Source organism: Oncorhynchus keta, chromosome 34 (genome assembly GCF_023373465.1).
Source record: "Oncorhynchus keta strain PuntledgeMale-10-30-2019 chromosome 34, Oket_V2, whole genome shotgun sequence".
NCBI lineage: Eukaryota > Metazoa > Chordata > Actinopteri > Salmoniformes > Salmonidae > Oncorhynchus > Oncorhynchus keta.
In genome coordinates, this window is record NC_068454.1 from 854408 (window position 1) to 874311 (window position 19904).

At 47.1% G+C, this 19904-nt stretch overlaps 1 protein-coding gene across 1 annotated transcript in view; it reads right to left on the minus strand.

The window, feature by feature from the left end:
• The window catches only part of LOC127914921 (neuropilin-2-like), a 403275-nt gene that overhangs the window by 382037 nt on the left and 1334 nt on the right, over window positions 1-19904 (minus strand). The window lies entirely within an intron of this gene.

Genomic DNA, 19904 nt, shown 5'->3' on the forward strand with positions numbered 1-19904 from the left:
GTCTGTAACACACAACCAACCACATCCCCTCATCACAGTCTGTCTGTAACACACAACCAACCACATCCCTCATCACAGTCTGTCTGTAACACACAACCAACCACATCCCCTCATCACAGTCTGTCTGTAACACACAACCAACCACATCCCTCATCACAGTATGTCTGTAAACACACAACCAACCACATCCCCTCATCACAGTCTGTCTGTAACACACAACCAACCACATCCCCTCATCACAGTCTGTCTGTAACACACAACCAACCACATCCCTCATCACAGTCTGTCTGTAACACACAACCAACCACATCCCTCATCACAGTCTGTCTGTAACACATACCATAACCACAAACATCCCCTCATCACAGTCTGTCTGTAACACACAACCAACCACATCCCCTCATCACAGTCTGTCTGTAACACACAACCAACCACATCCCTCAGTCACAGTCTGTCTGTAACACACAACCAACCACATCCCCTCATCACAGTCTGTCTGTAACACACAACCAACCACATCCCTAGTCACAGTCTGTCTGTAACACACAACCAACCACATCCCTCATCACAGTCTGTCTGTAACACACAACCAACCACATCCCCTCATCACAGTCTGTCTGTAACACACAACCAACCACATCCCCTCATCACAGTCTGTCTGTAACACACAACCAACCACATCCCCTCATCACAGTCTGTCTGTAACACACAACCAACCACATCCCCTCATCACAGTCTGTCTGTAACACACAACCAACCACATCCCCTCATCACAGTCTGTCTGTACACACAACCAACCACATCCCTCATCACAGTCTGTCTGTAACACACAACCAACCACACCCCTCATCACAGTCTGTCTGTAACACACAACCAACCACATCCCTCATCACAGTCTGTCTGTAACACACAACCAACCACATCCCCTAATCAGTCTGTCTGTAACACACAACCAACCACATCCCTAGTCACAGTCTGTCTGCAACACACAACCAACCATCCCTCATCACAGTCTGTCTGTAACACACAACCAACCACATCCCCTCATCACAGTCTGTCTGGAACACACAACCAACCACATCCCCTCATCACAGTATGTCTGTAACACACCATAACACACAACCAACCACATCCCCTAGTCACAGTCTGTCTGTAACACACAACCAACCATATCCCTCATCACAGTCTGTCGATAACCACAACCAACCACATCCCTCATCACAGTCCGTCTGTAACACACAACCAACCACATCCCTCATCACAATCTGTCTGTAACACACAACCAACCACATCCCTCATCACAGTCTGTCTGTAACACAACCAACCACTTCCCTAGTCACAGTCTGTCTGTAACACACAACCAACCACATCCCCTCATCACAGTCTATCTGTAACACACAACCAACCACATCCCCCATCACAGTCTGTCTGTAACACACAACCAGCCACATCCCTAGTCACAGTCTGTCTGTAACACACAACCAACCATATCCCTCATCACAGGCTGTCGATAACACACAACCAACCACATCCCTCATCACAGTCCGTCTGTAACACACAACCAACCACATCCCCTCATCACAATCTGTCTGTGACACACAACCAACCACATCCCTCATCACAGTCTGTCTGTAACACAACCAACCACTTCCCCTAGTCACAGTCTGTCTGTAACACACAACCAACCACATCCCCTCATCACAGTCTATCTGTAACACACAACCAACCACATCCCCCCATCACAGTCTGTCTGTAACACACAACCAGCCACATCCCCTAGTCACAGTCTGTCTGTAACACACAACCAACCATATCCCCTCATCACAGGCTGTCGATAACACACAACCAACCACATCCCCTCATCACAGTCCGTCTGTAACACACAACCAACCACATCCCCTCATCACAATCTGTCTGTAACACATAACCAACCACATCCCCTCATCACAGTCTGTCTGTAACACAACCAACCACTTCCCCTAGTCACAGTCTGTCTGTAACACACAACCAACCACATCCCCCCATCACAGTCTGTCTGTAACACACAACCAGCCACATCCCCTAGTCACAGTCTGTCTGTAACACACAACCAACCACATCCCCTCATCACAGTCTGTCTGTATCACACACCATAACACACAACCAACCACATCCCCTCATCACAGTCTGTCTGTAACACAACCAACCACTTCCCCTAGTCACAGTCTGTCTATAACACACAACCAACCACATCCCCTCATCACAGTCTATCTGTAACACACAACCAACCACATCCCCCCATCACAGTCTGTCTGTAACACACAACCAGCCACATCCCCTAGTCACAGTCTGTCTGTAACACACAACCAACCACATCCCCTCATCACAGTGTGTCTGTAACACACAACCAACCACATCCCCTCATCACAGTCTGTCTGTAACACACAACCAACCACATCCCTCATCACAGTCTGTCTGTAACACACAACCAACCACATCCCCTCAGTCACAGTCTGTCTGTAACACACAACCAACCACATCCCTCATCACAGTCTGTCTGGAACACACAACCAACCACATCCCCTCATCACAGTCTGTCTGTAACACACAACCAACCACATCCCCTCATCACAGTCTGTCTGTAACACACAACCAACCACATCCCCTAGTCACAGTCTGTCTGCAACACACAACCAACCACATCCCTCATCACAGTCTGTCTGTAACACACAACCAACCACATCCCCAGTCACAGTCTGTCTGTAACACACAACCAACCACATCCCCTCATCACAGTCTGTATGTAACACACAACCAACCACATCCCTCATCACAGTCTGTCTGTAACACACAACCAACCACATCCCTCATCACAGTCTGTCTGTAACACACAACCAACCACATCCCTAGTCACAGTCTGTCTGCAACACACAACCAACCACATCCCCTCATCACAGTCTGTCTGTAACACACAACCAACCACATCCCCTAGTCACAGTCTGTCTGTAACACACAACCAACCACATCCCCTCATCACAGTCTGTCTGTAACACACAACCAACCACATCCCCTCATCACAGTCTGTCTGTAACACACAACCAACCACATCCCCTCATCACAGTCTGTCTGTAACACACAACCAACCACATCCCTCATCACAGTCTGTGTAACACACAACCAACCACATCCCCTCATCACAGTCTGTCTGTAACACACAACCAACCACACCCCCTCATCACAGTCTGTCTGTAACACACAACCAACCACATCCCCCATCACAGTCTGTCTGTAACACACAACCAACCACATCCCCTCATCACAGTCTGTCTGTAACACACAACCAACCACATCCCCTAATCAGTCTGTCTGTAACACACAACCAACCACATCCCCTAGTCACAGTCTGTCTGCAACACACAACCAACCACATCCCCTCATCACAGTCTGTCTGTAACACAACCAACCACTTCCCCTAGTCACAGTCTGTCTGTAACACACAACCAACCACATCCCCTCATCACAGTCTGTCTGTAACACAACCAACCACTTCCCCTAGTCACAGTCTGTCTGTAACACACAACCAACCACATCCCCTCATCACAGTCTGTCTGTAACACACAACCAACCACATCCCCTCATCACAGTCTGTCTGTAACACACAACCAACCACATCCCCTCATCACAGTCTGTCTGTAACACACAACCAACCACATCCCCTCATCACAGTATGTCTGTAACACACACCATAACACACAACCAACCACATCCCCTCATCACAGTCTGTCTGTAACACACAACCAACCACATCCCCTCATCACAGTCTGTCTGTAACACACAACCAACCACATCCCCTCATCACAGTCTGTCTGTAACACACAACCAACCACATCCCCTCATCACAGTATGTCTGTAACACACACCATAACACACAACCAACCACATCCCCTCATCACAGTCTGTCTGTAACACACAACCAACCACATCCCCTCATCACAGTCTGTCTGTAACACACAACCAACCACATCCCTTAGTCACAGTCTGTCTGTAACACACAACCAACCACATCCCCTAATTAGTCTGTCTGTAACACACAACCAACCACATCCCCTCATCACAGTCTGTCTGTAACACACAACCAACCACATTCCCTCATCACAGTCTGTCGATAACACACAACCAACCACATCCCCTCATCACAGTCTGTCTGTAACACACAACCAACCACATCCCCTCATCACAGTCTGTCTGTAACACACAACCAACCACATCCCCTCATCACAGTCTGTCTGTAACACACAACCAACCACATCCCCTCATCACAGTATGTCTGTAACACATACCATAACACACAACCAACCACATCCCCTCATCACAGTCTGTCTGTAACACACAACCAACCACATCCCCTCATCACAGTCTGTCTGTAACACACAACCAACCACATCCCTTAGTCACAGTCTGTCTGTAACACACAACCAACCACATCCCCTAATTAGTCTGTCTGTAACACACAACCAACCACATCCCCTCATCACAGTCTGTCTGTAACACACAACCAACCACATCCCCTAGTCACAGTCTGTCTGCAACACACAACCAACCACATCCCCTCATTACAGTCTGTCTGTAACACACAACCAACCACATCCCCTCATCACAGTCTGTCTGTAACACACAACCAACCACATTCCCTCATCACAGTCTGTCTGATAACACACAACCAACCACATCCCCTCATCACAGTCTGTCTGTAACACACAACCAACCACATCCCCTCATCACAGTCCGTCTGTAACACACAACCAACCACATCCCCTCATCACAGTCTGTCTGTAACACACAACCAACCACATCGCCTAGTCACAGTCTGTCTGCAACACACAACCAACCACATCCCCTCATCACAGTCTGTCTGTAACACACAACCAACCACATCCCCTCATCACAGTCTGTCTGTAACACACAACCAACCACATCCCCTCATCACAGTCTGTCTGTAACACACAACCAACCACATCCCCTCATCACAGTCTGTCTGTAACACACAACCAACCACATCCCCTCATCACAGTATGTCTGTAACACACACCATAACACACAACCAACCACATCCCCTCATCACAGTCTGTCGATAACACACAACCAACCACATCCCCTCATCACAGTCTGTCTGTAACACACAACCAACCACATCCCCTCATCACAGTCTGTCTGTAACACACAACCAACCACATCCCCTCATCACAGTATGTCTGTAACACATACCATAACACACAACCAACCACATCCCCTCATCACAGTCTGTCTGTAACACACAACCAACCACATCCCCTCATCACAGTCTGTCTGTAACACACAACCAACCACATCCCTTAGTCACAGTCTGTCTGTAACACACAACCAACCACATCCCCTCATCACAGTCTGTCTGTAACACACAACCAACCACATCCCCTAGTCACAGTCTGTCTGCAACACACAACCAACCACATCCCCTCATCACAGTCTGTCTGTAACACACAACCAACCACATCCCCTCATCACAGTCTGTCTGTAACACACAACCAACCACATCCCCTCATCACAGTCTGTCTGTAACACACAACCAACCACATCCCCTCATCACAGTCTGTCTGTAACACACAACCAACCACATCCCCTCATCACAGTCGGTCTGTAACACACAACCAACCACATCCCCTAGTCACAGTCTGTCTGTAACACACAACGGACCACATCCCCTCATCACAGTCTGTAACACACAACCAACCACATCCCCTCATCACAGTCTGTCTGTAACACACAACCAACCACACCCCCTCATCACAGTCTGTCTGTAACACACAACCAACCACATCCCCTCATCACAGTCTGTCTGTAACACACAACCGACCACATCACCTAATCAGTCTGTCTGTAACACACAACCAACCACATCCCCTAGTCACAGTCTGTCTGCAACACACAACCAACCACATCCCCTCATCACAGTCTGTCTGTAACACACAACCAACCACATCCCCTCATCACAGTCTATCTGGAACACACAACCAACCACATCCCCTCATCACAGTATGTCTGTAATACACACCATAACACACAACCAACCACATCCCCTAATCACAGTCTGTCTGTAACACACAACCAACCATATCCCCTCATCACAGTCTGTCGATAACACACAACCAACCACATCCCCTCATCACAGTCCGTCTGTAACACACAACCAACCACATCCCCTCATCACAATCTGTCTGTAACACACAACCAACCACATCCCCTCATCACAGTCTGTCTGTAACACAACCAACCACTTCCCCTAGTCACAGTCTGTCTGTAACACACAACCAACCACATCCCCTCATCACAGTCTATCTGTAACACACAACCAACCACATCCCCCCATCACAGTCTGTCTGTAACACACAACCAGCCACATCCCCTAGTCACAGTCTGTCTGTAACACACAACCAACCATATCCCCTCATCACAGGCTGTCGATAACACACAACCAACCACATCCCCTCATCACAGTCCGTCTGTAACACACAACCAACCACATCCCCTCATCACAATCTGTCTGTAACACACAACCAACCACATCCCCTCATCACAGTCTGTCTGTAACACAACCAACCACTTCCCCTAGTCACAGTCTGTCTGTAACACACAACCAACCACATCCCCTCATCACAGTCTATCTGTAACACACAACCAACCACATCCCCCCATCACAGTCTGTCTGTAACACACAACCAGCCACATCCCCTAGTCACAGTCTGTCTGTAACACACAACCAACCATATCCCCTCATCACAGGCTGTCGATAACACACAACCAACCACATCCCCTCATCACAGTCCGTCTGTAACACACAACCAACCACATCCCCTCATCACAATCTGTCTGTAACACACAACCAACCACATCCCCTCATCACAGTCTGTCTGTAACACAACCAACCACTTCCCCTAGTCACAGTCTGTCTGTAACACACAACCAACCACATCCCCCCATCACAGTCTGTCTGTAACACACAACCAGCCACATCCCCTCATCACAGTCTGTCTGTATCACACACCATAACACACAACCAACCACATCCCCTCATCACAGTCTGTCTGTAACACAACCAACCACTTCCCCTAGTCACAGTCTGTCTATAACACACAACCAACCACATCCCCTCATCACAGTCTATCTGTAACACACAACCAACCACATCCCCTCATCACAGTCTGTCTGTAACACAACCAACCACTTCCCCTAGTCACAGTCTGTCTATAACACACAACCAACCACATCCCCTCATCACAGTCTATCTGTAACACACAACCAGCCACATCCCCTAGTCACAGTCTGTCTGTAACACACAACCAACCACATCCCCTCATCACAGTCTGTCTGTAACACACAACCAACCACATCCCCTCATCACAGTCTGTCTGTAACACACAACCAACCACATCCCCTCATCACAGTCTGTCTGTAACACACAACCAACCACATCCCCTAGTCACAGTCTGTCTGTAACACACAACCAACCACATCCCCTCATCACAGTCTGTCTGGAACACACAACCAACCACATCCCCTCATCACAGTCTGTCTGTAACACACAACCAACCACATCCCCTCATCACAGTCTGTCTGTAACACACAACCAACCACATCCCCTAGTCACAGTCTGTCTGCAACACACAACCAACCACATCCCCTCATCACAGTCTGTCTGTAACACACAACCAACCACATCCCCTAGTCACAGTCTGTCTGTAACACACAACCAACCACATCCCCTCATCACAGTCTGTATGTAACACACAACCAACCACATCCCCTCATCACAGTCTGTCTGTAACACACAACCAACCACATCCCCTCATCACAGTCTGTCTGTAACACACAACCAACCACATCCCCTAGTCACAGTCTGTCTGCAACACACAACCAACCACATCCCCTCATCACAGTCTGTCTGTAACACACAACCAACCACATCCCCTAGTCACAGTCTGTCTGTAACACACAACCAACCACATCCCCTCATCACAGTCTGTATGTAACACACAACCAACCACATCCCCTCATCACAGTCTGTCTGTAACACACAACCAACCACATCCCCCCATCACAGTCTGTCTGTAACACACAACCAACCACATCCCCTCATCACAGTCTGTAACACACAACCAACCACATCCCCTCATCACAGTCTGTCTGTAACACACAACCAACCACACCCCCTCATCACAGTCTGTCTGTAACACACAACCAACCACATCCCCCATCACAGTCTGTCTGTAACACACAACCAACCACATCCCCTCATCACAGTCTGTCTGTAACACACAACCAACCACATCCCCTAATCAGTCTGTCTGTAACACACAACCAACCACATCCCCTAGTCACAGTCTGTCTGCAACACACAACCAACCACATCCCCTCATCACAGTCTGTCTGTAACACACGACCAACCACATCCCCTCATAACAGTCTGTCTGTAACACACAACCAACCACATCCCCTAGTCACAGTCCATCTGTAACACACAACCAACCACATCCCCTCATCACAGTCTGTCGATAACACACAACCAACCACATCCCCTCATCACAGTCCGTCTGTAACACACAACCAACCACATCCCCTCATCACAGTCTGTCTGTAACACACAACCAACCACATCCCCTCATCACAATCTGTCTGTAACACACAACCAACCACATCCCCCCATCACAGTCTGTCTGTAACACACAACCAACCACATCCCCTAGTCACAGTCTGTCTGTAACACACGACCAACCACATCCCCTCATCACAGTCTGTCTGGAACACACAACCAACCTCATCCCCTCATCACAGTCTGTCTGTAACACACAACCAACCACATCCCCTCATCACAGTCTGTCTGTAACACACAACCAACCACACCCCCTCATCACAGTCTGTCTGTAACACACAACCAACCACATCCCCCATCACAGTCTGTCTGTAACACACAACCAACCACATCCCCTCATCAAAGTCTGTCTGTAACACACAACCAACCACATCCCCTAATCAGTCTGTCTGTAACACACAACCAACCACATCCCCTAGTCACAGTCTGTCTGCAACACACAACCAACCACATCCCCTCATCACAGTCTGTCTGTAACACACAACCAACCACATCCCCTCATAACAGTCTGTCTGTAACACACAACCAACCACATCCCCTAGTCACAGTCTGTCTGTAACACACAACCAACCACATCCCCTCATCACAGTCTGTCGATAACACACAACCAACCACATCCCCTCATCACAGTCCGTCTGTAACACACAACCAACCACATCCCCTCATCACAGTCCGTCTGTAACACACAACCAACCACATCCCCTCATCACAGTCTGTCTGTAACACACAACCAACCACATCCCCTCATCACAATCTGTCTGTAACACACGACCAACCACATCCCCTCATCACAGTCTGTCTGGAACACACAACCAACCACATCCCCTCATCACAGTCTGTCTGTAACACACAACCAACCACACCCCCTCATCACAGTCTGTCTGTAACACACAACCAACCACATCCCCTCATCACAGTCTGTCTGTAACACACAACCAACCACATCCCCTAGTCACAGTCTGTCTGTAACACACAACCAACCACATCCCCTCATCACAGTCTGTCTGGAACACACAACCAACCACATCCCCTCATCACAGTATGTCTGTAACACACACCATAACACACAACCAACCACATCCCCTAGTCACAGTCTGTCTGTAACACACAACCAACCACACCCCCTCATCACAGTCTGTCTGTAACACACAACCAACCACATCCCCTCATCACAGTCTGTCTGTAACACACAACCAACCACATCCCCTAGTCACAGTCTGTCTGTAACACACAACCAACCACATCCCCTCATCACAGTCTGTCTGGAACACACAACCAACCACATCCCCTCATCACAGTATGTCTGTAACACACACCATAACACACAACCAACCACATCCCCTAGTCACAGTCTGTCTGTAACACACAACCAACCATATCCCCTCATCACAGTCTGTCGATAACACACAACCAACCACATCCCCTAGTCACGGTCTGTCTGTAACACACAACCAACCACATCCCCTCATCACAATCTGTCTGTAACACACAACCAACCACATCCCCTCATCACAGTCTGTCGATAACACACAACCAACCACATCCCCTCATCACAGTCCGTCTGTAACACACAACCAACCACATCCCCTCATCACAGTCTGTCTGTAACACACAACCAACCACATCCCCTCATCACAATCTGTCTGTAACACACAACCAACCACATCCCCTCATCACAATCTGTCTGTAACACACAACCAACCACATCCCCCATCACAGTCTGTCTGTAACACACAACCAACCACATCCCTAGTCACAGTCTGTCTGTAACACACAACCAACCACATCCCCTCATCACAGTCTGTCTGTAACACACAACCAACCACATCCCCTCATCACAGTCTGTCTGTAACACACAACCAACCACATCCCCTCATCACAGTCTGTCTGTAACACACAACCAACCACATCCCCTAGTCACAGTCTGTCTGTAACACACAACCAACCACATCCCCTCATCACAGTCTGTCTGGAACACACAACCAACCACATCCCCTCATCACAGTCTGTCTGTAACACACAACCAACCACATCCCCTCATCACAGTATGTCTGTAACACACACCATAACACACAACCAACCACATCCCCTAGTCACAGTCTGTCTGTAACACACAACCAACCACATCCCCTCATCCCAGTCTGTCTGTAACACACAACCAACCACATCCCTCATCACAGTCTGTCTGTAACACACAACCAACCACATCCCTCATCACAGTCTGTCTGTAACAGACAACTAACCACATCCCCTCATCACAATCTGTCTGTAACACACAACCAACCACATCCCCTCATCACAGTCTGTCTGTAACACAACCAACCACATCCCTCATCACAGTCTATCTGTAACACACAACCAACCACATCCCCCATCACAGTCTGTCTGTAACACACAACCAACCACATCCCTAGTCACGGTCTGTCTGTAACACACAACCAACCACATCCCCTCATCACAGTCTGTCTGTAACACACAACCAACCACATCCCCTCATCACAGTCTGTCGATAACACACAACCAACCACATCCCCTCATCACAGTCCGTCTGTAACACACAACCAACCACATCCCCTCATCACAGTCTGTCTGTAACACACAACCAACCACATCCCCTCATCACAATCTGTCTGTAACACACAACCAACCACATCCCCTAGTCACAGTCTGTCTGTAACACACAACCAACCACATCCCCTCATCACAGTCTGTCTGTAACACACAACCAACCACATCCCCTCATCACAGTCTGTCTGTAACACACAACCAACCACATCCCCTCATCACAGTCTGTCTGTAACACACAACCAACCACATCCCCTAGTCACAGTCTGTCTGTAACACACAACCAACCACATCCCCTCATCACAGTCTGTCTGGAACACACAACCAACCACATCCCCTCATCACAGTCTGTCTGTAACACACAACCAACCACATCCCCTCATCACAGTATGTCTGTAACACACACCATAACACACAACCAACCACATCCCCTAGTCACAGTCTGTCTGTAACACACAACCAACCACATCCCCTCATCCCAGTCTGTCTGTAACACACAACCAACCACATCCCCTCATCACAGTCTGTCTGTAACACACAACCAACCACATCCCCTCATCACAGTCTGTCTGTAACAGACAACTAACCACATCCCCTCATCACAATCTGTCTGTAACACACAACCAACCACATCCCCTCATCACAGTCTGTCTGTAACACAACCAACCACATCCCCTCATCACAGTCTATCTGTAACACACAACAAACCACATCCCCCCATCACAGTCTGTCTGTAACACACAACCAACCACATCCCCTAGTCACGGTCTGTCTGTAACACACAACCAACCACATCCCCTCATCACAGTCTGTCTGTAACACACAACCAACCACATCCCCTCATCATAGTCTGTCTGTAACACACAACCAACCACATCCCCTAATCAGTCTGTCTGTAACACACAACCAACCACATCCCCTCATCACAGTCTGTCTGTAACACACAACCAACCACATCCCCTCATCACAGTCTGTCTGTAACACACAACCAACCACATGCCCTCATCACAGTATGTCTGTAACACACACCATAACACACAACCAACCACATCCCCTCATCACAGTCTGTCTGTAACACACAACCAACCACATCCCCTAGTCACAGTCTGTCTGTAACACACAACCATCCACATCCCCTCATCACAGTCTGTCTGTAACACACAACCAACCACATCCCCTCATCACAGTCTGTCTGTAACACACAACCAACCACATCCCCTCATCACAGTCTGTCTGTAACACACAACCAACCACATCCCCTCATCACAGTATGTCTGTAACACACACCATAACACACAACCAACCACATCCCCTCATCACAGTCTGTCTGTAACACACAACCAACCACATCCCCTCATCACAGTCTGTCTGTAACACACAACCAACCACATCCCCTCATCACAGTATGTCTGTAACACACACCATAACACACAACCAACCACATCCCCTCATCACAGTCTGTCTGTAACACACAACCAACCACACCCCCTAGTCACAGTCTGTCTGTAACACACAACCAACCACATCCCCTCATCACAGTCTGTCTGTAACACACAACCAACCACATCCCCTCATCACAGTCTGTCTGTAACACACAACCAACCACATCCCCTCATCACAGTCTGTCTGTAACACACAACCAACCACATCTCCTCATCACAGTATGTCTGTAACACACACCATAACACACAACCAACCACATCCCCTAGTCACAGTCTGTCTGTAACACACAACCAACCACATCCCCTCATCACAGTCTGTCTGTAACACACAACCAACCACATCCCCTCATCACAGTCTGTCTGTAACACACAACCAACCACATCCCCTCATCACAGTCTGTCTGTATCACACAACCAACCACATCCCCTAGTCACAGTCTGTCTGTAACACACAACCAACGACATCCCCTCATCACAGTCTGTCTGTAACACACAACCAACGACATCCCCTCATCACAGTCTGTCTGTAACACACAACCAACCACATCCCCTCATCACAGTCTGTCTGTAACACACAACCAACCACATCCCCTCATCACATTCTGTCTGTAACACACAACCAACCAATTCCCATCATCACAGTCTGTCTGTAACACACAACCAACCACATCCCCTCATCACAGTCTGTCTGTAACACACACACCATAACACACAACCAACCACATCCCCTCATCACAGTCTGTCTGTAACACACAACCAACCACATCCCCTAGTCACAGTCTGTCTGTAACACACAACCAACCACATCCCCTCATCACAGTCTGTCTGTAACACACACACACACCATAACACACACCATAACAGAGTGATTTGGGGGGTCATGACCCTAACCAGAGTGAGGTGGGGGGGTTGTGACCCTAGCCAGGGTGAGATGGGGGGGTCGTGACCCTAGGCAGAGTGAGGTGGGGGGTCGTGACCCTAGCCAGGGTGAGGTGGGGGGTCATGACCCTAGCCAGGGTGAGATGGGGGGGTCGTGACCCTAGCCAGGGTGAGTTGGGGGGTCGTGACCCTAGCCAGAGTGAGTTGGGGGGTTGTGACCCTAGCCAGAGTGAGGTGGGGGAGTCGTGACCCTACGCAGAGTGAGGTGGGGGGTCGTGACCCTAGCCAGAGTGAGGTGGGGGGTCGTGACCCTAGCCATGGTGAGGTGGGTGGTCGTGACCCTAGCCAGGGTGAGGTGGGGGGGTCGTGACCCTAGCCAGGGTGAGGTGGGGGGGTCGTGACCCTAGCCAGGGTGAGTTGGGGGGTCGTGACCCTAGCCAGGGTGAGGTGGGGGGGTCGTGACCCTAGCCAGGGTGAGTTGGGGGGTCGTGACCCTAGCCAGGGTGAGGTGGGGGGTCGTGACCCTAGCCAGGGTGAGGTGGGGGGTCGTGACCCTAGCCAGGGTGAGTTGGGGGTCGTGACCCTAGCCAGGGTGAGGTGGGGGGTCGTGACCCTAGCCAGGGTGAGGTGGGGGGTCGTGACCCTAGCCAGGGTGAGTTGGGGGGTCGTGACCCTAACCAGGTGCCTTATTTTAAACCACGGTGGAAAACTACAAAGAAGATCTGAGAGCCAGAGAGACAAAGACGTCCCAAAACGCATCCATGTTGAGGAAACGATTTTATGGGGAAGAGAGGAAAGGGTAAGCACCTTCTTCTTTCAGGAGGACAAACTACACAATGTACTAACCAGGATACAATCAAATGACTTTTAAATAGATATTATACCACTGTGTACAAGAGAAAGGATAAAATCTCTGGTAATCGAATCAAGGAGAGACATCTGCTAATGTAAAGTGTGAAAACAAACGCGTTAAGTTATTAAGAGAGGATAAATTCTCTCCATGACCAGAACAACAACATTCTCCTCTCAAACTGTTGAACATTAAGTAGTGAGCCCACACACACACACACACACACACACACACAGAGAGAGATGCATTCCCATGGTGCAGCTGTTCAGTTCTAGTAAACACCGAACTTGGACCATGAGTAGGCAGACAGATAGAACACATGAGTAGGCAGACAGATAGAACACATGAGTAGGCAGACAGATAGAACGCCACATAACATACCAAGCCTCTACATGTGATGCAGCCTGTAGAAGACACTGGATTATAATCCTGTAGAAGACACTGGATTATAATCCTGTAGAAAACACTGGATTATAATCCTGTAGAAAACACTGGATTATAATCCTGTAGAAAACACTGGATTATAATCCTGTAGAAGACACTGGATTATAATCCTGTAGACGACACTGGATTATAATCCTGTAGAAAACACTGGATTATAATCCTGTAGAAGACACTGGATTATAATCCTATAGAAAACACTGGATTATAATAATGTAGAAGACACTGGATTATAATCCTGTAGATGACACTGGATTATAATCCTGTAGAAAACACTGGATTATAATCCTGTAGAAGACACTGGATTATAATCCTGTAGAAGACACTGGATTATAATCCTGTAGAAGACACTGGATTATAATCCTGTAGAAAACACTGGATTATAATCCTGTAGAAAACACTGGATTATAATCCTGTAGAAGACACTGGATTATAATCCTGAAGAAGACACTGGATTATAATCCTGTAGAAGACACTGGATTATAATCCTGTAGAAGACACTGGATTATAATCCTGTAGACGACACTGGATTATAATCCTGTAGAAGACACTGGATTATAATCCTGTAGAAGACACTGGATTATAATCCTGAAGAAGACACTGGATTATAATCCTGTAGAAAACACTGGATTATAATCCTGTAGAAGACACTGGATTATAATCCTGAAGAAAACACTGGATTATAATTCTGTAGAAGACACTGGATTATAATCCTGTAGAAAACACTGGATTATAATCCTGTAGAAGACACTGGATTATAATCCTGTAGAAAACACTGGATTATAATCCTGTAGAAGACACTGGATTATAATCCTGTAGAAGACACTGGATTATAATCCTGTAGAAGACACTGGATTATAATCCTGTAGAAGACACTGGATTATAATCCTGTAGAAGACACTGGATTATAATCCTGTAGAAGAAACTGGATTATAATCCTGTAGAAGACACTGGATTATAATCCTGTAGAAAACACTGGATTATAATCCTGTAGAAGACACTGGATTATAATCCTGTAGAAGACACTGGATTATAATCCTGTAGAAAACACTGGATTATAATCCTGTAGAAGACACTGGATTATAATCCTGTAGAAGACACTGGATTATAATCCTGTAGAAAACACTGGATTATAATCCTGTAGAAGACACTGGATTATAATCCTGTAGAAGACACTGGATTATAATCCTGTAGAAAACACTGGATTATAATCCTGTAGAAGACACTGGATTATAATCCTGTAGAAAACACTGGATTATAATCCTGAAGAAGACACTGGATTATAATCCTGTAGAAAACACTGGATTATAATCCTGTAGAAGCAACACATGACAACGCAGCATGGTAGCAACACATGACAACACAGCATGGTAGCAACACATGACAACGCAGCATGGTAGCAACACATGACAACGCAGCATGGTAGCAACACATGACAACGCAGCATGGTAGCAACACATGACAACGCAGCATGGTAGCAACACATGACAACGCAGCATGGTAGCAACACATGACAACGCAGCATGGTAGCAACACATGACAACGCAGCATGGTAGCAACACATGACAACACAGCATGGTAGCAACACATGACAACACAGCATGGTAGCAACACATGACAACGCAGCATGGTAGCAACACATGACAACGCAGCATGGTAGCAACACATGACAACGCAGCATGGTAGCAACACATGACAACGCAGCATGGTAGCAACACATGACAACGCAGCACGGTAGCAACACAACATAACAACAGCATGGTAGCAACACAACGTGGCATCAGCACAAGATGTTACAAACATTATTAGGCACAGACAACAGGACAAAGGTCAAGAAGGTAGAGATAACAACACATCACACAAAGCAGACACAACTGTCAGTAAGTGTCCATGATTGAGTCTTTGATTGAAGAGATTGAGATAAAACTGCCCAGTTTGAGTGTTTGTTGCAGCTCGTTCCAGTCGCTTGGTGCGACCTGGTGCGACCCAGGGATGTTTTTACCTTGGGGACCTGTAAACTGAATGTGACTGGCAGAACGGGTGTTGTATGTGGAGGACGAGGGCTGCAGTAGATAGGGGGAGTGAGGCCAAAGAGGGTTTTATAAATAAGCATCAACCAGTGGGTCTTGCGACGGGTATACAGAGATGACCAGTTTACAGAGGAGTACAGAGTGCAGTGATGTGTCCTATAAGGAGCATTGGTGGCAAATCTGATGGCCGAGTGGTAAAGGAAATCTAGCCGCTCGAGAGCACCCTTCCCTGCCGATCTATACATGATGTCTCTGTAATCTAGCATGGGTAGGATGGTCATCTGAATCAGGGTTAGTTTGGCAGCTGAGGTGAAAGAGGAGCGATTACGATAGAGGAAACCAAGTCTAGATGTTACTTTAGCCTGCAGCTTTGATATGTGCTGAGAGAAGGACAGTGTACCGTCCCAAGTACTTCTTGTATGAGGTGACTACCTCAAGCTCTAAACCCTCAGAGGTAGTAATCACACCTGTGGGAAGAGGGACATTCTTCTTACCAAACCACATGACCTTTGTTTTGGAGGTGTTCAGAGCAAGGTTAAGGACGGAGAAAGCTTGTTGGACACTAAGAAAGCTTTGTTGTAGAGCATTTAACACAAAATCCAGGGAGGGGCCAGCTGAATATAAGACCGTATCATCTGCATGTAAATGGATGAGAGAGCTTCCTACTGCCTGAACTATGTCTCTGTCTGTAGTTCTGTAATTGACTAGCAGTAGCCAATCATTGTTTCCACTTCCACTTCTCTCTCTCTCTCTGTCTCTCTCTCTCTCTCTCTCTCTCTCTCTCTCTCTCTCTCTCTCTCTCTCTCTCTCTCTCTCTCTCTCTCTCTCTCTCTCTCTCTCTCTCTCTCTCTCTCTCTCTCTCTCTCTCTCTCTCCTCTCTCTCTCTCTCTCTCTCTCTCTCTCTCTCTCTCTCTCTCTCTCTCTCTCTCTCAATTCAATTCTCAATTGCCAAAGCAAGTGAGGTAGATAATATTCAAATGTGAAATAAAAAATAACAGTAAACATATCTCTCTCTTTCTCTCTCTCTCTTTCTCTCTGTCTCTCTCTCTCTCACACACACACACACACACACACACACAGCATTCAGTCTCGTCAAGTTGGTTAATTTGTCTAGCGGTATAAATTAAGAAAGGAGAGCAGCAGCACCAGGCTAAACTAATGGTTTTCTTCCCAGAAAGAGCTACTGATATCTGGCTACTGTTCCAGATGCCCTGAGGCGTCACACTGGTTTAGTTCAAAGCCGTTCCTCTTGAAAATAAGGTAATAGCTTACGGTAGGGTTATATACCTTCCAACACCCCTGGTAAAAAAAAAAAATCCTCCAAACATGATGAATGGATTATGATGGATAAAATGTGTGTGTTATTACCATGTTATTACTATGATATAAAGATCAATTCATTATAAAGAAAAAGATAGTGAAGTATTTCAATAACTGTAGCGTGATCAACATTGCATCGTGTTATTCTAACGTTATTACTATTGTACGATATATGGTCAATGTACTAACTATATATATATATATTAATTTGGTTTTAGCGCAAAAAATGTATATATATACACCTTTGAAATATGTTTGAGATCATTTAGAAAACAACATGTCATTCGAAATCCAATAGACAAGAAAAAACAGAAGTCTTCCTCACAAACGTTTAGGCTGCTTAGTTTTCAGGGTCTGTCTTACACGGTCCCTGTCATGGAGCTCAACACCGGACTAATCTCTGTCAAGGTACTCCAGCCTCTACATTCGGCTCTCAAGAGAAACATTTAACATAAAGTCGATCCGTTTCAAATGGCCCAAAAAAAGACAAGCACCGGTTCAAGTGAAAGGCTGACTACCTTCACGCAACTTTAAAGACGTTTTCTTCCCGCTGTAGGCTACGTCGTGTAACAGACGCAAATCCTGTTCTGATTTCCTAGAAACAAACTATCATTTGACAGCAATCAATTTAAACAATGCCTACGCATTTAACCACGAGCTATATGGATTGTTAGGAGATAAAACAGGGTCCCGAGGGGTAACGCTGTAGCAAGCCTATACATGATTATGATAAATAACATGGGAATAATGTCAATATTGGAAACATAAACCATTAGGTTTACACTAAACAGACATCTAAACACAAATCATTAGACCAATACAGTCAAATTAAATCCAAACATAATCCACTCATATAATCAAAGGTTAATCTGACGATTAAGAACATGTTGGATTTGAATGATCCTACTCAATTATAACAAAGCTTGTTTGTGTAGATTGGCCTCTATGTCAAGCTACCCCGTAGATTGGCCTCTATGTCAAGCTACCCCGTAGATTGGCCTCTATGTCAAGCTACCCTGTAGATTGGCCTCTATGTCAAGCTACCCCGTAGATTGGCCTCTATGTCAAGCTACCCTGTAGATTGGCCTCTATGTCAAGCTACCCCGTAGATTGGCCTCTATGTCAAGCTACCCCGTAGATTGGCCTCTATGTCAAGCTACCCCGTAGATTGGCCTCTATGTCAAGCTACCCCGTAGATTGACCTCTATGTCAAGCTAACCCGTAGATTGGCCTCTATGTCAAGCTACCCCGTAGATTGGCCTCTATGTCAAGCTACCCCGTAGATTGGCCTCTATGTCAAGCTACCCCGTAGATTGGCCTCTATGTCAAGCTACCCCGTAGATTGGCCTCTATGTCGAGCTACCCCGTAGATTGGCCTCTATGTCAAGCTACCCCGTAGATTGGCCTCTATGTCAAGCTACCCCGTAGATTGGCCTCTATGTCAAGCTACCCCGTAGATTGGCCTCTATGTCAAGCTACCCCGTAGATTGGCCTCTATGTCAAGCTAACCCGTAGATTGACCTCTATGTCAAGCTAACCCGTAGATTGGCCTCTATGTCAAGCTACCCCGTAGATTGGCCTCTATGTCAAGCTACCCCGTAGATTGGCCTCTATGTCAAGCTACCCCGTAGATTGGCCTCTATGTCAAGCTACCCCGTAGATTGGCCTCTATGTCAAGCTACCCCGTAGATTGGCCTCTATGTCAAGCTACC